Below are 21137 nucleotides of genomic sequence, written 5' to 3' on the forward strand. Positions count from 1 at the left end.
CAGAGTTCTGCTGGTGGTTCTGAACGGCCACACAGGGCCTGAAGATGTCTTATGTGTAAAAACTACGGACGGTCTCTCATGTAATGCATGATGGCTCCACAGTGTTTGATATTTGGGATGGTTTATATTGACTGGACGTTGATGGAGTCCCACCCAGTTCAGCTCAATAGAGACGATTCTGTGAAGCTTGGGGATAAAGTCCTTCTTCACGGTGGAGGTTCACTCAGTGACTGTATGGAAGAAAAGTTCTCCAAGTATGCAGATGATGGTGGTAGTGGACGTAGGAAAAGTTCCCTTTGTGGAGAAGAGCTGTTCAGTTCTGAGACTAAATTCGCATGTTCATCTCCTCTCGCCTGAGCAGAAACACTGTTCTGTTCAGAGCTGCACGTTTCAGATAAGTTGTGTTTCTCCTGTTCACATGGAAACAGAGAGCAGGGTGTTTCGACCCGTCGCATCGGGGAACCAGTTGTCCAGTAAATTCAGATTCAAAACGCAACAGAAGTTCACAGTTTTCCTGTTTAAACAGTGGTGGAACCAAAGGCTGGCCACGGTCCTGGGAATTGAACCTGCAGCCTCTCCTGTCCAGCCTGCCCTGCCAATGCCTCAGTGCTGCCTGAGCTGATGACGAACGCAGGAAAAACACTTATTGCTCAACAATTCACTGATCACCGCATGCAGCTTTCCTGGAACGTGTAGTTTATTTGTGTTTCTTGCTGTTTTTTCTCCGCCCACACTCACGCACTCACACACTCACACACTCACACACTCACCCTCACTGCCTGTCGCTGACCTTCCTTCTGGCCATGAGAAAACTGGGATGGTCTGCAGCTGAGGGCGGCTGGGGGGCTGGAGGGGGGGTCCTCGCCTGCACTGCATGCATGGACAACCCTGCATCTTTCTGTGTGCGTGCGTGTGTGTGTGTGCGTGTGTGTTCTCAGCATTCATGCATGATCGGTCCTGTCTTTTCCATGACCTGCGTGTGTTTTGCGTGTTAATTGTGTTCATGCTTGGCTGAAGTGTGGCGAAGGTTTTATGGGTGACATGCAGGAACACAGTTTTTATTTTATCACAGAGTCCCTGAGTGTGTGTGTGTGGGTGGTGTTGTGGTGTGTGGGTTGTGTGTGTGTGTGTGTGTGTCTCAGAAACAATACTCTCAAAGAGCCCAAAACCCTGTCCAGGAGCTCACAAAACAAAATTAAACCTTTAAACCTGAAAATGAGCCCTGAAGTGAATCACAACTTTTTCAAAAACCATCCATCCATCCATCCATCCATCCATCCATCCATCCATCCACATCATCCATCCATCCATCCATCCCATATCCATCCATCCATCCATTAAAGACTTTCAAATTCCAACAGCTTTCAAAAAGGTATTTTAGCTCAACTACACTTTTCACGAGTTTGATACATTAAAAGAAGAAATTCCCAGTAAATGTGTCGTCTCTGACCCCCCCTGAGGTCTTTCAACATCACAAGAAAACAAAACCTTTGTTTCCAGCTCTCATGGTGTTGATGAGGTAAACCCCGACCACGGTCCTCTGGCTCCCCTCGCTCCCACGTCTCCCGGCCTGCTATCGACAGTGTTAGTGCTGTTAATCTCTCCTCGCTCGGAGTCCGCCCTGCAGTTCGATCAGAGGACGATGTGAATGAACAACCCTGCAGACACACACACCTGGATCCTCACTGTCACTGTGTGAATGGAACCATCATCCAGCAGAAGCGTGGATCAGTGTTGATTTATGACGTTCTGTCCTTTCATCTAGAGGGAACTGAAGCATCCTCACGGGAGAAAACAGCTTAAAGAGGGAGAGAGATCATGAATACACTTCAAAAGTCCAAATTCACAAAGAAATCAATAGATCACTGATGGTGTCCACCACTGTGTGTGTGTGTGTGTGTGTGTGTGTGTGTGTGTGTGGTGTGTGTGTGTGTGTGTGTGTGTGTGTGGGTTGTGACGTTTGTGCATGGTTTAATGTCTTGTGTGTGTGTGAATCAGCACAGCGTGTGTGTGTGTGTGTGTGTGTGTGTCAGAGCTCATTCATAATGCATGAGGTGGGAGGGGTGAGCAGAGGAGGCGGTGACAGATGGAGAATCAGTGTGTGAGGCAGAGAGAGGACGGAGCGAGAGACCGAGACAGAGAGAGAGAAAGGGAAAGGAAGAGAGCAGCTCGTATGAAGGGATGAGCAGCGTTGTCCTGTTTTCCGCCAGTCGAGTGTGGTGTGTGTGTGTATGTGTGTGTGTGTGCTGCTTCTCTCTTGTTGTCTGGGATGCTGAAGGCTTGATGGAGGTGGACATACAACCCAGTCACCCAGCGCCGCCGTCCTGCCCGGCCACCCGGCTGCACTGACAGAGCCGCGCACGTTACCGGGGTGAGTGTGGTGTGTGGTGTGTGTGTGTGCTGTGGTGTGTGTGTGGGGCACATGTCCCTCGTTCATCTCCCTGCTGGAGACTAGAAGAAGCACTGAACAGAGACCAGAATGGGAAAGCAGAAGCTGCTCTGCTGAGGACGGCTCTCCCCACTGTCCCTGGGAAGGCGTCCTGTCCTGTGAGGCGTCTGTCCTGTGAGGTGTCCTGTCCGTTGAGGCGGTCTGTCCTGTGAGGCGGTCCTGTCCTGTGAGGTGTCTGTCCTGTGTGTTCTGTGCTGACGGTTCTGCCGCCGTGGCCTTTAGCCTGACGGCTGACACTTCGTACTCTGTTCAGGAGCTGTTTGGAGTCTGTCGTTGCTAGCTTGTACTGCTCCAGTTGTCCAATGAGATGTCCCTTCATCTGGACACACACACCCCGGGCTGCAGACCCGCTGTGTCGCTGAGGTCTGGTGTTTGGTGCCTGTTTGGCTGTTGGCTGCTGGTCTTCCTGAGCAGACAGGCTCATGGCTGCAGACGGTCCAGGATGAGAGGACTCTGTCTCACCGCTGGGTGCTTCAGAATAGGTCGGTGATTTCAGCGACCTGAGACGTCCTTCACTGGAGTTCAGAGTGAAGGACCAACAACAAGTTTCACTGCTGAATTTCTCTGACGCTGGATGAACAGCTGAATGTGATCAGCGGCGGTCTGACAGAGAGCTCTTCTTCTAGTCAGCCTGACGAGCAATCGGTGGTGCAGCGGGAAACAGGAGAGTCACAGCTGGACAGCCTCTGGTGAGGCTCATCCAGGTCCTGAGTGGATTCACCGGGCGGTAACAGCACCAGGAGCCAGCTGTGCAGCGCACACACACACACACACACACACCTCCTCCACATAGAGCTGCCAGTGATTAACATGTAACATAAGATAAAGGTGTGTGTTGCGTGAGCAGCTGTCTGAAACGTGGGAACCGTTGAGAGACCAGTGTGGATTCTGCTCTCAAACAGAAACAGCCTGCCTGTGAGCCCGAGAGCTGCTCAGATCTGCCGCATGAAAGGAGCAGAGGAGCTGCGCTGCTCACGACTCAACCGCAATGCCTTATAACGTCAGTCTGGAGGAGAACAGCACAGACGCCACAGCCACAAAAGATCAAAAAATGACCCAAAACAAGTTAGAATTAAAGCAATGCAGTGCGACTTTTTAAAGCAACTGTTGTGTTTCGGTTCATTAATGATCCACATGACGCTGGAGAGCGTGTGATGAGACACTCCGCTCCGGAGACGAGACACGATATCGGGTCACCACCATCCAGACCAGACCAGATCTCCACTTACTTTAAGAAAACTAAAACGACAGAACGACTGGAAGAATAGATTTTATTATTGAGCAGTGACAAAACAATACAGGTGCATTCAGAAATGTTTACTAATTGCGTCCATGAGCACGAGCTTCTTTCCAGAAATAGGATTAAACATTGCTTTTCAAGTCAAAACAGTAAATAATCTTCATTGCTGATCTTTTAAGACTCCTGTGTCATTCTGGCTGCGTCTGCTGGCGCGGCCTTGGCCGCCGTGCTGCCGTCCTTCTTCTTGTCAGTTTTACTGGCAGACTACATGTAGTAAAGGCGCTCTGCTGCCCCCCACAGGTCACTGAGAGAAGCTCTGATAGCTCCCAGTGGTCTGGTGGGCTTCTGCCCCGAGCCGCCACGCCGCCTTTCACCAAACGAGAAATCCCGTCACCCCCACAGCATTGGACTGTAATAATGAGGCTCTTTACATCAGCGCTGTGCACCATGGGACCCTGACCTCCGACCTCCGACCTCCGACTCACCCGGGGTCACGGTCGCATCAATAACAGGGTTTGATCATGTTTATTGGAAATGATTCAGTAAGAGGAGAAACTGTGCAGTGTAACCATGCTCTCTCTTTGTGTGCGTGTGTGTGTGGGTGTGTGTGTGTGTGTGTGTGTGTGTGTGTGTGTGTGTGTGTGGTGTGCGCATTTTCTATACTTGTGGGGACCAAATGTCCCACAAGGATAGGAAAACCTGCACGATGTGCCTTGTGCGACCTTCTTCCGGTCCTAATGAGGGGAAACAGTGTTTTCTTGACCATGTTGTTTCTGAAAACAGTCAAAGGTCAAAAACATTCTTTAGGGTTCGTCTGTGTGGTGGTCTGGGTAGGGTTAGGTAAGGATTAGGGTTAGGGGCCAGCAAATGCATTATTTCAATGAGTGTCCTCACAAGGATAGAAATACAAAACCTGTGTGTGTGTGTGTGTGTGTGTGTGTGTGTGTGTGTGTGTGTGAGAGCACACATTGTGTGCCTTTTTTTCGGTTCGTTTGTTCGTGTTTTCACTTGCAGGTGTGTGTTTGTATTGTTTGTTGAGCTATGTGAGCGGGTGGGCAGTGCGTGGGAGTGAGAACTGAACACACACACACACACACACACACACACACACACAGATTTGCACAGATACAGTCATTCCTTTGTTTGGGAGTGCTGTGAAGAAGAGGTTAATGCATCCAGAAAACAGAAAGAGAGAGAAACACTAATGGACAACGACGGGCCTTCACTGCAAATATTTGGTCCAGAGGTCTCATACTAACCCCCCCCCCCCTCTCTCTCTCTCTCCCATTCCCTCCTTCTCTCCCTCCATGGCCTTTCAGCCAAATGGAGAACATCACATTAAACGATCCCTCTATCTTCAGGCCAGAACAGAACAATACTCCGCTCCATGTTTCTGGATGTTTCTGTTTCATCCAGTCTCTGGTGGTTTCTGGTTTTTTCTGACAGTGTCTGATTGCTTCTGATTGGTTTATTCCAAATTAAGTGATTCAGAATTATATTCATGAACTTGGTGTTTAGATGGGAAAGTGACGGATTAAGTCATCTTTAACGCTAGTCGCTGTGAAGCGTTCTGATTGGACGGAGCAGCCGTGACGTACTGACGTCTCCTGGAAGTTTGAGAATGTGCTCATTGTTCTGCTCCCATCCATCCGCTCTCTTCATGATATCCATTTCTTCTAAAGCTCCCGTTAAATAAATCGTCTCCGTACAAATCGAACGGCGGGCCGCCATCTTGGATTATTGAGTCGTGGTGACCGGAATGAAGTCATGATTAATTTACATATAATTCCACTCCTGAAGGAGAATAAACCAACCAGGTTATTATCGAATTATTATCGAATTTCACTTCATTCAGAATAAAGACTTCAGGAGTTTACATCGTTTACATTTTAGAGCGGGACTTAAAGGATACTTCAACATTTTGGCAAATTGGCCCATTTAGCACAATTCCTTATTCATTTCGAACAGCACACTTACTGTTTTTGTGAGGGCGAGCTGTTGTTTATCCAGAGGTGAGTCGGGGAAGGTTGTCGGGATGGACACAATGGAAGTGGATGGTATTTTTGTTCCCCCTCGTCAACTCATCAAATACACAATCCAACAACCCCAAAACACTTTGGTGGACACGTTATAATCCACACATTCACTACGGTGTGGAACACCACAAATCATATTGTAGCGTTACGACACTGAAGCAATACTGGGAACTACTTTTTCTTTTGAAATCACTACGCCCAGACGCCATGTTTAGTAAGTAGTTCCGTCTCAGCAATCTTCACCTAAATAACTCAATCTGGTAATTTTGCATTATATTCCACAGCGTAGTGAATGTGTGGATTATAACGTGTCCACCCAAAGTGTTTTGGGGTTGTTGGATTGTGTATTTGATGAGTTTGACGAGGGGGAACAAAAATACCATTCCACTTCTATTGTGTCCGTCCCGAAAACCTTCCCCGACTCACCTCTGGATAAACAACAGCTCGCCTCACAGAAACAGTAAGTCTGCTGTTCGAAATGACTAAGGAATTGTGCTAAATGGGCCAATTTGCCAAAATGTTGAAGTATCGCTTTAAAGAAGATTTAAAAGCCACATGTACACAGATATTGTCAATCTGATTGTTTCTGACTGTGTCAGGTTGTTTTTGATGGTTTTTCATGCTCAAACACTATTTTCATACATGTACGCTACAATTCACAATAATTCACTGTCATTCAGTCATACATTTTTATTATTATTATATATTTTTACAATAAATGTTCTTAAATTTACTGCAAAACCCTGATTCGGGTTGCTGAAACAGGGTGTTTGAGATAAAATGGATCTGCTGTCATAGTGGCTGAAGCTGATGAAAGAGAAGAGGAAGAAGCTCTTCTTATTGACGACTTGCTGGAATTAACCCGTGTTTACCTTATCTCGGAGTGGTGGCTTGCCACTGTGCGGTGCCTGGGGTCAAAGGTTAGGCTCAGGGAGTGAAATTGTAGTAAATATCCCTTATGCAATTAAAAAAAAGGTATTTTCTATTTCCCTGCAGTATTTAATAGAAAAAGAAAGATCTTATTTCCTGTGAAAAACTGAATTGGAGGTGAAACCCTGATCTGCTTCATGTGTAAATTGGTACTCTCACCTGGAGGCCTTCAAATCCACCCTTTCTTTTAAAACAAACATCTCAAATGACAAAGAAATCATCACAGTTCAGAACAGGATGTTGATCGGGGAGGTGAGAGGACTGGTTTTGGTGCATCTGCCTGAGACGAGGTTCTGTGATCCTGGAGGAGTCCTGAGGCTGTGCTGTGGCAGCTCAGTGCCTTCACACCACCCCGGCAGCTCCCATGCTTCCTGCTCGAGCCTGACTGAAACACTGAACGCACCATGAGACCAACATGTCTGTCCGTCTGCTGCTGCTCTTCCACACCATGATGTAACCCTGCAGATTTATCTCCAGATGACTCTCCATGGCCGCCGTGAGCAGATATCTGCACCAGCTCCGTGTGTGTGTGTGGTGTGTGTGTGTGTGGTGTGTGTGTGTGTGGAGCAGAGAAGTTGAGCAGAATGCAGAAAGCTGCAGATTATCTCCAGCGTGGACTGAATATAAGATTACAGGTCGAGCTGCTGGCGCTGGCCGCCGCGGCTGCTTCCTGTCGGTATCAGACCTTCATTGTTGGGAAGATATGTATCAGTGTGTGTTGACGGCGGTGACGGGAGGGAACGGGAGGAGGATGGGGTGGAGGGACGGGTCGATCACATGCTCTTTCACCCTACTTTAAATTCAGGTGAACCTTTCTAAGGCCTGGTGTCTCCTGGTTCTGGTGTTGTGTTGGTCCTTCAGGAGGAATATGTCCTCCAGCTGTGATTGTGTGTGTGTGTGTGTGTGTGCACACTGTCAGGTCAGAGCGTGTGGATGCTCACAGGAAGTGTGTTTTCCTCCTGTGTAGGCTTGAGCTCCTGTGAATGACCACACCACACTCACCCTGCTGTCACACACACGGCAGCTCTTTCAGCATACATCATTAATCCAGAGCTGCTCGCCGCCCTTCATCTCCACTCATGTCTGCTTTTTCCCGCTCCGTGACTCCGGCGATTGGCTGGGACGTGCATCCACAGCGTCACTCGCTCGTGAAAGCTTCCCTTCCTTCATCTGCTGTGACTTGACTGCTTGTTTGAAACGAGTTCCTCAGGAAAGTTGGGTTGATTCCACCTGAGCTCAAGGAGCTCATGTTCCCACGCGGCATTTGAGTTCAGGATTTCCGGCTGTTTGATCTTTTTGTTAATTAAAGCTCATCAATCAGTCCTAATCATCAGTCTGGAAGGTCTCAGCCCAGCAGACGAGAGACGCACTGTAACAGCGGCGTTTTTATTAAACCTTCAGAATGAAGTGGTCTGTGGTGGTCTGTGGTGGTCTGTGGTGGTCGTGGTGGTGGCCTGTGTGGTCTGTGGTGGTCTGTGGTGGTCTGTGGTGGTCTGTGGTGGTCTGTGGTGGTCTGTGGTGGTCTGTGGTGGTCTGTGGTGGCCCTGAACCAGGGTCTGGAAGCAGGAACGCTCAGACACAAGCTGTTATCTGCTGGTTCATGTCCTCCAGACGTCTGAGAATGAAGGATCAACAGGTAGAATTAGATGAGACACTGAAAGCAGAGAAGGTGGAAACAGATGCTGCTTCTTCGCGTCTTTCTGCTCTTTCTCAGAAGATTAGAAAAAGCTGCAATGAACCGTCTTCACCTCATGTTTCTCCTCTTCCTCTGATTGGTCAGTCGCAGCAGTAATGTTCTCCACACAGGGAGAACTGGGCCACCCAGGCGTCTGGCTTCACCTCACACTCATCTGAGAAAGAGTCGCTTCTCAAACAGGTTTTTTCAATATCTCAGAAACCAAAGTCACTCGGAGGAACGTCTTGTTCTGGGACATGTGAGTCACAGTTCCAAAGTTCATGAACATTCCTGCCAGAAAGAAAATCATGATTTATGACTTATGGTTTTTGTTTTTGGGATTCAGCCCAGTCTCCACATCTGGATGTGTGTGTGTGTGTGTGTGTGTGTGTGGTGTGTGGTGTGTGTGTGTAGCTGATAGAAATCTCCAAAGTGGTAATTAGATTTGTCAGCAGCTTCGAACACACAATGAGCCCTCACAGTTTTATAATCACACATACACAAACCTACAGGATCAGCAAAAGATGGAAAACCCCCACACCCTTACAATGTGCACGCACACACCACACACACACACACACACCACACACGTGCAAGCACAAACTCACACACACATCTTGCCTCTCTTCAGTGTGTTCACACTCAGAAAGATCCAAAGATCCACTCTGTCACACCTTTTAACCACTCACCAGAGCAGTAATCACACACACACACACACACACACACACCACACACACACACACCACACACACACAACACACACACACACACACCACACACACACACACACACACACTGACATGTCTGTCATTTTAACAGCAGGAGGAGGGGTTTGGGGTTTGGGCGCCGCTCCTCAGTGTTCACACGTCTTCAGCACACCGAGAGGAAAAAGCCAGACGAGGACAGTGAGAGAACAAAGAGGGAGCACTCTGACAGCGGGTCGGGATTCTCCACGTCTCCTCTGTCCGTCCGAGGCCAGGGCGGTGCGTGAGGAGGGAGCAGTGTGAGCAGCGTCCTGATGTCCATCGTGAGGGACGGGAGACGGACAGTTAGCAGCCAGCCGGGCTTCCTGTAGGACCACACACAGCGGGAATATCATCCTACATAATGAATGAAGCCAGGCAGAGGGGCACTGAGCCCTATAGCCAAACTCACACACACACACACACAACACCACACACACACACACACACGCACGTATCTGATAATGGACTTAATGTCGTTTTACACCATGTGCAAAGAGAAGAGAGGAAACAAGCAGAGCAGAGGGGGCGGAGACCTGACAAAATGAAATTTGGTAATGGTATAATTATGGCAGCGAAATGGGAGAAGGCAACCGTGTGCGTGTGTGTGTGTGTGTGTGTGTGTGTGTGTGTGTGTGTGTGTGTGTGTGTGTCAGTGTGAAGCTGCGGACAGACCAGCCAATAGCAGAATGACTTTAATCACCGTGGTAACCTGGAGGCAGATGGGCCCATGCTGGTAAATTAGGCCTGGTCGCTCTGCAAGGAGAGCTGCATCACACACACACCACACAACACACACACACAACACACACACACACACGTGCACGTTCACTAACATGCACACGTTTCATTTGGAACACTGCTGAATGCAACATGTCTCAGTCTCGACAGTTTTCAGAAGGAAATCTGAACCCAAGACAGCATGGTTGGTCTTTTGGAAGAATGTGGGAGTGAGTGGTCCCGACCACATGGACCCTGAGAGAGGATCGGCTTCTGCTCCCTCCACTCACTGCTGGAACAACCTGAGACGAAGAAACTGTCTGAACACGGAAGCGAGTGAAATGATGAAAGTGTCCACACTGACCGCATGAGAGCGGACAGGAACCGTGAGGCTCAGAGCTGATGGGTCCATAGGGTCCGTGGAGGAGTGTCGGAGCCGGCCTCATGACATATTAATGGACGCCCTGCAATGACCTCGGTCCACGCCGAGGACGAGTCGCACACATGCACGGTATATACAGTATGGGATGGAGTTCTGGCAGCTCCGGCTTCTGGAGGGTTAAGTGCTGCTTCTGGGGGTTGATGTCAGGATCTGTTGCTCGTTCGAGTGTCAGGGCGAGTTGCTGCTGTTGCTGCTGTTCATCTCGCAGCAGGTTGTTCCAGCTTCTCCAGGGTCCGTTGCTTCTGGGGTTGAATGTCAGGATTGTTGCGTTTGCAGATTCCTCCTGTGACCTGCTGATCTTGCTGGTTCATGGTAGTGACTTCTTGAATCTTCCTGTGTTTTTCTGTGGCCGCTGCTGCGGTGATGGGCCGGGGTTTGAAGGGTTAATGAAGGACGGCTGCTCCATTTCCATCTCTGCAGGCTCTTCTTTTGCTCGCTTTGTTGAACAGCATTTCCTTAAGTGTTATATCCTTGCGCCGGTGGAATGGTTGTGGTTTTCTGTTGTTATCGGCACCGTTTGACTGAATGAGAACTCCATCAAAGGAAATCAGCTCAGGTCAGGCGTGTGTCCATCTTTAAAAACATCATCTCCACACTGATTTGGCTGCTTGTTCTTGCTGTGGCAGCTCCAGGAGAGAAGAAGACACAGGCCGGTACGGCAGCTCCAGCCACATCCAGGGAGGAGGCTGGACAGAAGGAAAGAGAATGAATACATGAAATGAAGTCTTTGTTCCAGTTTGGACAGCAGTGGTGATGCGAGAAACATGTTTAAAGGTCAACAGTCGAAGCCAGCGCCAGGGAGAACGTTCTGGGTGTTTGAGCTGATTCCCTCCTAAACGCAGTTTGTGTTTTCACACAGCAGACCTGTCCACTTCGGATCTGATTTTGTTGCGTTTTCGGATTAAAGGAAATATTTATGCGGCGTTCCCTGCGAGCGCAGCCTTGGATCAGCTCTCATGGTTATCATCTCCGTCAGACTCTGGGGAGAGCTCCCTGCTCTCGGCGCTGCCGCTTTAACACCCATGTTTGACTCTGCTGCCCTGGCAGATTTTATTCTCTGAGAGTGTGGTGGATGTTCCTGGCGTCTGAGTCCTCCGAGCGAGGCAGCCGGCGTCAGACGTGGAAGCGAAGCGGCGTTCGTACTGATCTCAGCGCCGCTGCTTCCGTCTTCGCGGCCGCTCGCTCCTGTGGCGTAAAAACACATAAAGACACTGTGAGTGCAACTTTACTCGATAGCTCTGAGGCTCTATGCAGCACACACACCCACCACACACACACCCACACACACACACCACACACACACACACACACACACACCACACAACACACACACACACACACTTCCATGTGAGGCTTTGATAATAGCAAACACACCTCTAAGCCTCACACTCCCGCTGGGGTTGGTCTCCCCATTCACCCCTCTTCCGCCTCCTCAGCTTCAACCTTCTTGCCCCCCCCCCCCCCCTCCCTCCCCCCTCCACCCATGTGGGGGCTGTTGCTAAGGAGCCCTGGCGACCGGAGAGTTTCCTCATTGGGTGAGGAAAGAAAAGAGGAAGTTGAGGAGGAGGAGGGACGGGGGACAGTGGGAGGCGGTGGGGGTGGGGTAGCTGGAGGCGGAGGCGAGGAGGATCCAGATGTGCTGATGAGGTGGTGAACCCACGGAGAGAGACGGGGGTAGACTGAGTGGATGGATGAAACGGATGAGGGAGGGAAAGTTAGATGAGTAGAAAAAGACGGACAGCAGACGGAGCTCCGGAGAGCGATGGGAGCATTTCATATTGATGAGAGCGTAGAGGAGAGAACAATAGAAGGACAGAATGAAGGGAGGAGAGAGAGAGAGAAGAGAGAGAGAGAGAGAGAGAGGAGAGAGAGAGAGAGAGAGAGGTAGCTGGAGCTGTGAGAGACGAGTGAGGAGGAGAAGAGATAAACAGAGCAGAGATTGATCAGGAAGAACCCATTCATTTATTCTGGACCGACGGCACAAAAGAACATTGTGTCTGAACTCAAACACACACACACACACACACACACACACACACACTCTGGGATTAGCATCAGAGTGAGGGCCCTGTCATTTCCTGCGTTAATCTCAGATTCATCCTGACCTCTCAGTCTGCAGGGGAAGTGCTCTCTGCCTTTCGGGACTCTCGTCCTGTCGTTCTGTTTGTGTTTTAACTCAAACATTAAACCTGTTTCCTGATCTGAACGGATCTCTTCACACCTGGAGCAGATTAGTCTGTGGTTGATAGCATCGCTCAAAGACAGTGAAAAAGCAGTGAGAAGGCGAAGCCTCCGGTGCTCTGGGTGTGTGTTCACACCACGACGTTGCTCGCTGCCCGCTGGAAATGGCAGATTTTGAAAAGGGTTCCCAAAGTAGAGCTTTTCTGCAGCGCTGTGCCTCCGTGGCCGTGTGCCGGAGGGCGTGCTGCCCGCGGCAGACATTCCTCCTGCTCATGCACGAGCAGACGCACATAACAGACATGAACGCCTCAGGCTGTTTTCTAGCTTCCTCCACCTGGACAGGTTTGTGGTTGAGATTCACCCTGAGCAGCGTCCAGAGTGTCCGGGTACGGCCCGGTCCCGGTCCGGTGCTCCTGTTGTCTCGTCGTTCACCACTCTGCCTGTTACTCCCTAGAGTACGCATCTCCTCATGACAAACCGTCTTATAAACTGAATTTTAACGGCAGCACAGTGTTTGTGAATCAACTGCACTTTTCTATTTAAAATACTTTGATTTGAAATGTACAGAGTGAGACATGATCAGTTCTGTGGGCTTTATCTTGAAATTCTACGCTGAGCTTCTTCAAATTAAAGAAAGCAAAGTCTTTTTTGGTGGATTTTGTTTGACGGCCTGCAGCTGTACGCGATGCTGTCCTTTTATTTACTGAGGACGAGCAGCAGACAGGAAACACGCATGTGGGCAGTCTTTTCTACTGGAGGCCATCCGCCCGATCAGTAACCAGGGACGGAGCCTGACGGCGCCCTGACCTGACGGCGCCCTGACCTGACGGCGCCCTGACCTGACGGCGCCCTGCTCATGTGTGGAGGGTCCAGCTGTGGGCTCCGGGGCGAAGCCAGCTCAGAGAGTCCAGTCTGGGGGAGATGAGCTCCGTCACCGAGCAGATGGTTCCGTTTCAACTTTCTTTTGTTCCCCAGGTTTTGGAGGGCTGCTGGGGAGGTGTTGGTGAGCTGACGGTGCGGTGGGGGGGTGGGGGTGGGGGGTGGGGGGTGGCGGCTCCCGGCGGGCGGAGGGGGGGGGGGGTGTTCACGGAGAGCGGTTTGCCTGGAGGGAGCACTAAACGGCCTCTTTGTATGTCATGAATACGTGATGCGGGACGGAGGTGAGGGACGTCCTCGCTGTGATTCGGGTCTCAGCAGGAGGGCTTCAATATTTCACATGAGGAGGCTCTCAGGGCTGAATGGTGCAGAAACACAAGGAAGCCATCAGGAAGCCGCCATGCTAATCAGCCTGAGTCACATGTTTACTGCTCTTTGTCTGTCTGTCTGTCTGTCTGTCTTCTGTCTGTCTTCTGTCTTCTGTCTGTCTGTCTGTCTGTCTTCTGTCTGTCTGTCTGTCTGTCTGTCTGTCTTCTGTCTGTCTGTCTTCTGTCTGTCTTCTGTCTGTCTTCTGTCTCCTGCTGTGAGTGAGCAGTGCTGATGGAGAGTGAAGCTCTTTGACTCCCAGGAGGCGGAGCTCCGGTCCGTCTTCCTCTCACCTGCTGGCGCCGTGTGTTTCAGAGGTGAACGGAGGTCCATTTCTGATTTCAGTCCATCAAGTCTGCCTGAATAAAAGATGTGTGAAGCAGCAGAGGTTTCGGACGGCTGCTCGTGATGTGTTCTGCTCACACCCTTTCCAGGCTGTTTCTGAGTCTGGATGCAAACAGAACATTATTACAGAGAGGCATAATGAGGGTTCAGGACACGCCGCCTCAGAGATGGTGTTTTATTAAAACCTGCCGTCTGGCTGAGAGATCTGATATGTATCAGCACAGCGCTCATTGCTCCTGCTGTCCTTAAACTCCTCACAACCACTGTGCTGCAGTTGTCACCTGGATGTTTTCTAAAAACCCGAATGGAATAAGAAGTCTCGTGGAGGCGGAGCCACGCTGTGCTTTGTCTTTTGTGGCCTGCAGCAGGCGATGAAGGCAGGAAGGAGTGAAGATGTGGTGGAGATGAAACGCTCAGGCGTCTGATGATGAACTGCTCTGTGATTATTAAAGAACATGGCATACGGGCCGATTTCCCGCCCTGGAAGACAGCCCAGTGGGAAATAATGTTGTTAGTGGGTGGTCAGGGGCATGGAGATAATCTTTACCGTGATACAGCAAGGTTTCTTTTTTTTTTTTTTCAAAGCTCCAAATGGGAAATTATGTGTGATTTCAGCCAGTTCATTTCTTTTCAAGCACATTTCATCATTTGAAAATGGCACACTATATTTAATATTATCAGATGAGCGTCTGCTGTGATATTCAAAGGGCTGGAATTCTGAGGCCGGAATGGCTTCTCGGGACAAACTTTTCATGAAAACAGGAAGACAAACTTCATATCTGATCTTATCTTATCTTATCTGATCTGATCTTATCTTATCTTATGAGCAGTAAGCGGTAACGCCACCGCCTGACGGAGTAACAGTCTGGATGAGACAGGTAGATAACTGAGAGGATTCTGGCTGCACTGAAATGAAATTCTCATCAGTTGGGCGGAAGGCACAAAAGTCACTTCCACGTCCAGGCCCTGCGCCTGAAGGAGGAATTGCTGTTTTCTGTCGTATGTGATTCTATAAAATGACGGGAGAACTAGCTGGACCACCGAGCTGGCCCGCCCGGTCAGGTGTGTTTGACACGTGAGGAGGCGGTGAGCTGCACGGCGTGATAAGAGCGTCTCTCTCAGCTGCATCACTGCTGATTCTTCTGCTTTTGCACCAAAAGTCACAAGGAGATAAGTTGGCTGTTCCTGGCATTTAGGAGCAATAGTAAAAAAACAAACCGTCTGGCTGTGTGTGTGTGTGTGTGTGTGTGTGTGTGTGTGTGTGTGTGTGTTTATACACTGCAGGTGGCCGTCATCATTTATTAAGAAGCCTCCTGAAGGTGTGTGTGGACACAGGAAGTGCTTTATCTGCCCTCACTCCGGGAACTCTGGATTGATTTATCTGGTGTGGAGCTGCAGGGTGCTTATTACTTCAGGGCTGGAAAAAACACACAGACACACACACACACACACACACACACACACTCTATCAGCAGTCAGTCAGCTTCAGTGTCTGCGGTTGCTTTCTTTTCATCTGGTCCTGGCTGACCTTCGGGGAAATCTGTCCTCTTCACCTCGTCCTCTTCCTCTGTCCGCCCGTCTCATCCGTCTCTTGTTGCTCTTTTTCTCTTCCTGGAACAAAGCCGGTCAACCCTCCCGTCTCCCGCTGCAGCCCCACTTTGCTCCTCTTGTTCGGTTCGCTCTTTCTCTGCCTTTCGATCAAATCTAGGTCATTCTGCAGCATCGAGCCGCGGCTCCTGCCATGCATGATATCCACACACACACACACACACACACACACACACACACACACACACACACACACGTATCGCCTGGCAACCACGCGTTCACCCCGCACCCCACCTCGCTCCATCCATCCTCCATCCCGGTTCCTCCATCTTGCCTCCCTGGAGGTTGTGTGGAGTGGAACCTGACACCGCTGCAGCTCGGTCCTGCTCAGCGGCACAGAGGAAGCTTCACTCAGTAAAAGCATCAGCTGATCTCGTTATTTGGCTCATCCTCCGAGCCTCAGCTACACATTAAAATGTATATAATGGGATGTTTCTGAAATGATCCCGCTGTTTGACGACTCAGCCTCCGTCTCTCAACTGAGTGGTTCAAAACGTCTCGCGTCAGGAGCAATGACGTGACTGCCATATAGATACAAACCCCCCCCACAGCCTCTTTACCATGCGACCTTCGACCTCCTTCTGTTTGGAGGAGCCATTATCGCCGTGACCTCTCATCCTGCTCAGTGTGTGTGTGTGGTGCAGTAATGGACCGGGTTCAGAGGCCAGCCGTAAGGTGACGAGCTGCACACACACACACACACACACACACACACACACACACACACACACACACACACACCCACACACACACACACACACACACACGCCTCTGGAACATTCATTAGAGGAGTGGTGAGTGCCAGACCTTATAGATCAGTGGGGAATAACAAGCGATAGACTGGACATCAAAGTGCCCTCTCACACACACACACACACACACACACACACACACATGCATTTACGCACGTGCCTCATCCCGTGAGGCTGTTGAAAGCGCTGTGGTGTGTTTGGATCGACAGCATCACTCGTCTTTGTTCACTTCACACCTTCATCGTCTCACAGCGTGAACACACACCGACTGCTGCCTCCTGAGCCACGCTCTCTCTGGACGGTCACAATCACAGCGTGACGTTTTAAAAACCGGTTTGTCCGTTTAAAAAGGGTGCAATTTACAAAGAATGAATATCGGTTCCAGTTCTGATCTCTGGGATTTGTGCTGGTTCTCCTCTTGGGCCCAGCTTTCAGCAGGTGTGTGTGTGACTTTGCACGTCGGAGGTAAACCCTCCTCCATTCAGCGTCTGAGGCCCGGTGAGGTGAAGGGGATCGTATTCCCTCTGCGGCGACAGGAAGGGCTGAGCGCGGTGGAAATGAGCGGAGCGTCTGTGCTGATCGCGCCGTGGCCGTCATGGAAATGAAGCTGATTAGTGTCCTGACTCAACAGTCGGCCTGCTAGGAGCATGAAAACACACGATGGGAGGGAGAGCAGCTACCGAGCTGGCAGCTCAACAGCTTCCAGCATCTGCATCTGATGACTGAAACACACAGATAACCGCAGCGCCGGAGTACCGCGTGTGTGTGTGTGTGTTTGCAGCATCACACACACTGAGCGTTCCTCTCAGGCTCCTCATGTAGGACACACTCTGCCGCTGCCCTTTGGCCATGCACTTAACCCAGTTTAAGCGCTCAGATGCTCAGTACGGGCCGTCGCAGCGGAGAAACTCCGGCTCGACTCCGGGAGGATCTGACACGCCGTCACAACACGAGCCGTCACACACACAGCTGCCCTGGCCTCCTCTGCTCAGGTACTGACGGGACGTGTGAACGGTTCCCAGAGCAGCAGAAAGGATGATGAGAGGCTACGTGATAGATGGAGATGAAGCGCTAGCTGCTCTGTTAGCGGCCCGTTACAGACACTCTGTCCTCTCTGTCCTCTCTGTCCTCATCTGTCCTCTCTGTCCCATAACTGAGAGTGTCTGGATCATATCACAGACCGGGTAAGGCCCTCGCCGGTCTGGAGCTGCTTCTCCTGCAGGTCGTTCTGCTCATCGTCGCTGTTTTTTCATCAGCACGGACGGTCTGCAGCTTAAAGCGAAAACAGGCTGATGAAGGAGATTAGAAACATGTCTGAGTTTCAGGATGACATTCATAAGATGTGCATCCAGACGCTGACAGCCGGTGTGTGTGCTGGAGAAGTATTGAGTGAGTGTGCAGTAGTGTGTTCATGTGTAGGAGGGTTCACCGAGGTGCAGCAGAGTGTGTGTGTGTGTGTGTGTTTCCTATTCCCAGTGAGGCAGGATGCTGCAGGATGCTGCAGGCAGACTCTGAGCTCTGTGTGTTTGTGTGTTTGTGTGTTTGTGTGTTACAGTGGGTGTGTGTGAGAGTGTGAAGGAGGACAACAAGACAGACAGAAAGAGCATCCTGTGATCCTGAGGGCAGCGAGCTCTTTGAACACAGACACACACTCCGAGAAACAACACAACTGCTGCAGACGGTCCTCAGGCGTATGTGTGTGTGTGTGAGTGTGTGTGTGTGTGTGTTTGTGTGTGCTGTGTGCTGCACTCTGTCTTCTTTCTCTTCTGCTTCATCCTAATGAACGTCTGACTTTTCTGTTTTCCTATTTGTTCTCCATCAGCTCCGGTGTGTGTGTGTGTGTGTGTGTGTGTGTGTGTGTGTGTGTGTGTGTGTGTGTGTGTGTGTGGTGTGTGTGTGTGTGTGTGTGTGTGTGTGTGTGTGTGTGTGTCCGTTGTGCTGTTCAGACTGACGCTGGTTCTTTGTCTCCTGTGTTTGTGTGCAGGTCTGCTGTGAGACGACGCAGTGGAGACACACACACACACCCAGTGACCACACCAGTCAGCGTAAGTCAGCGTGTTTGAGCTGTGAGGTTAACAAGGCGTCCTGCATGAGGCGTGTTCAGCGGGACGTTTGTTCTCAGTGCTCGGGTAAACTCCTGGATCACGGCGTGCTGATTGGTTCCTGATCGCACCGACCCATCCATCCTGCAGGCTCTGCAGGGAGACGGCGCGAGAAGCACCTTCTTTTGGGTGGTGTTGGGGAGGTGGTGGGGGTGGGGGTTGTGTTGGGGAGGTGGTGGAGGTGGGGGTGGTGTTGGGGGCGTAGAGGTCAGAGGGACAGCTGAGGGGGCAGTTAATGTGCCGCTGCCTCCAGCACAGCTCACTGCCGCAGAGAGACGGTGCGATTCTTCCCTCTGAATCATGTCGACAGTCTGGGGTGAATTGGACTGAATGTAACAGGGTAAACAGATTCATCATCACGTGCTGTCAGTAATGGTGGATTCAGACTCTGGAACCATCCTGTTCTGTCCTCTCAGTCTGGAATGCGACCGTGTCCTTTCACTCCGATCGAAGCAGCCTGTGTTGAGCAGCAGACGCTCAGAGAAACGCTGGACTCCAGATATCACAAAGTGGAAATCAGCCATGTAACGAACCGAGCAATGCTAAAGCCAGTGAGCCTGCCCGCGTGTGTGTGTGTGGTGTGTGGTGAGAGGAAACACTACTGAGCCTCTGATAAGAATCCAGCCCTGATGATTAATGTTTTCATGCCTCTTCTGGCTCGACATGTAATTTACTCTCAGATTTAGGTGAAGAAATGAGTGGATGACACTGCAGTGAGTACGGACATGGAAGCCCTGCCAGCCCCACCGACCGCCGCGTCTTCAGAGCGCTTTCCTGAACAGGCTCATTTGGGTGAATTTATGCTAATCCTCGCCACGGCTCTGGAAGTAGGGTTAAAATCCTGCTCGCTCTGTGCCGCGGTTTACAGTGTGCACACGCTTCTGGCAATCTCATGGAAGGTCACTAAACGCTGCTGTGCGATACGCCCTGTTCGCTGCGTCCACATTATACAAATTAACATGTTAATTTTAGAAATTGCCCGCAACAGGCCAATCTGTTCCCGCCGTGGCCCGGAGCTGCAGCCGGAGCAAATCTGCTCTTTCTGACTCACGGCTGCCGGTCGCTCACAGCCGGGCGGAGTGTGTGGCTCGTGCACGCCGGCCGGCGCTGCCCCGGCTGTGCCGGTCCAGTGTGTGTCACCTTGTGTGTGTGTGTGAGCATGTGGGTCAGCTGGAAAAGTGAAGCAGCGTCGATGGAGCACAGCTGGAGGAGCCCGCTGAGGAAACATGGTGGGTCTGAGATCAGCCTGGAGGCAGATGCTACTGGGCTGCTCCGCTGGACCGACGCCCCTCAGAACGACCTCCACCTCCACCTCCACCCTCCACCTCCACCCTCCACCTCCACGCTCCACCTCCATCTCCACCCTCCACCTCCACCTCCACCCTCCATCTCCACCCTCCACCTCCACCTCCACCCTCCACCTCCACCCTCCACCTCCACGCTCCACCCTCCATCTCCACCCTCCACCTCCACCCTCCACCCTCCACCTCCACCCTCCATCCTCACCCTCCATCTCCACCCTCCACCTCCACCCTCCACCCTCCACCTCCACCCTCCATCCTCACCCTCCATCTCCACCCTCCACCTCCACCCTCCATCCTCCATCTCCACCCTCCATCTCCACCCTCCACCCTCCACCCTCCACCTCCACCTCCACCCTCCACCTCCACCCTCCATCCTCCATCTCCACCCTCCATCTCCACCCTCCACCCTCCACCCTCCACCTCCACCTCCACCCTCCATCTCCACCCTCCATCTCCACCCTCCACCCTCCACCTCCACCCTCCACCCTCCATCCTCCACTTCCACCCTCCACCTCCACGCTCCACCTCCATCTCCACCCTCCACCTCCACCTCCACCCTCCATCTCCACCCTCCACCCTCCACCTCCACCCTCCATCCTCACCCTCCATCTCCACCCTCCACCTCCACCCTCCATCCTCCATCTCCACCCTCCATCTCCACCCTCCACCCTCCACCTCCACCTCCACCCTCCATCTCCACCCTCCATCTCCACCCTCCACCTCCACCCTCCATCCTCCACTTCCACCCTCCACCTCCACGCTCCACCTCCATCTCCACCCTCCACCTCCACCTCCACCCTCCATCTCCACCCTCCATCTCCACCCTCCACCCTCCACCTCCACCCTCCATCCTCACCCTCCATCTCCACCCTCCATCTCCACCCTCCACCTCCACCTCCACCCTCCATCTCCACCCTCCATCTCCACCCTCCACCCTCCATCCTCACCCTCCATCTCCACCCTCCATCTCCACCCTCCACCTCCACCCTCCATCTCCACCCTCCATCTCCACCCTCCACCCTCCACCTCCACCCTCCATCCTCACCCTCCATCTCCACCCTCCACCTCCACCCTCCATCCTCCATCTCCACCCTCCATCTCCACCCTCCACCCTCCACCTCCACCTCCACCCTCCATCTCCACCCTCCACCCTCCACCCTCCATCCTCCACTTCCACCCTCCACCTCCACGCTCCACCTCCATCTCCACCCTCCACCTCCACCTCCACCCTCCATCTCCACCCTCCATCTCCACCCTCCACCCTCCATCCTCACCCTCCATCTCCACCCTCCACCTCCACCCTCCATCCTCCATCTCCACCCTCCACCCTCCACCCTCCACCTCCACCCTCCACCCTCCACCCTCCAT

General features: G+C 51.6%; 1 protein-coding gene across 4 annotated transcripts in view; it reads left to right on the forward strand.

Moving 5' to 3' along the window:
• The first annotated feature begins 2045 nt into the window (after positions 1–2045).
• The window catches only part of nfasca (neurofascin homolog (chicken) a), a 54763-nt gene continuing 35671 nt past the window's right edge, over positions 2046–21137 (forward strand). For 2 of the 4 annotated variants that reach the window (XM_030091367.1, XM_030091368.1), the window contains exons 1-2: positions 2050–2371; positions 18348–18408. The gene's annotated coding sequence lies outside the window, so the exon portion shown is untranslated. Of the gene's footprint in view, positions 2372–18347; positions 18409–21137 lie in introns of all 4 variants that reach the window. The other 2 variants (XM_030091365.1, XM_030091366.1) reach the window with 2 other exon arrangements.

Source organism: Salarias fasciatus, chromosome 5 (genome assembly GCF_902148845.1).
Source record: "Salarias fasciatus chromosome 5, fSalaFa1.1, whole genome shotgun sequence".
Taxonomy (NCBI): Eukaryota; Metazoa; Chordata; class Actinopteri; order Blenniiformes; family Blenniidae; genus Salarias; species Salarias fasciatus.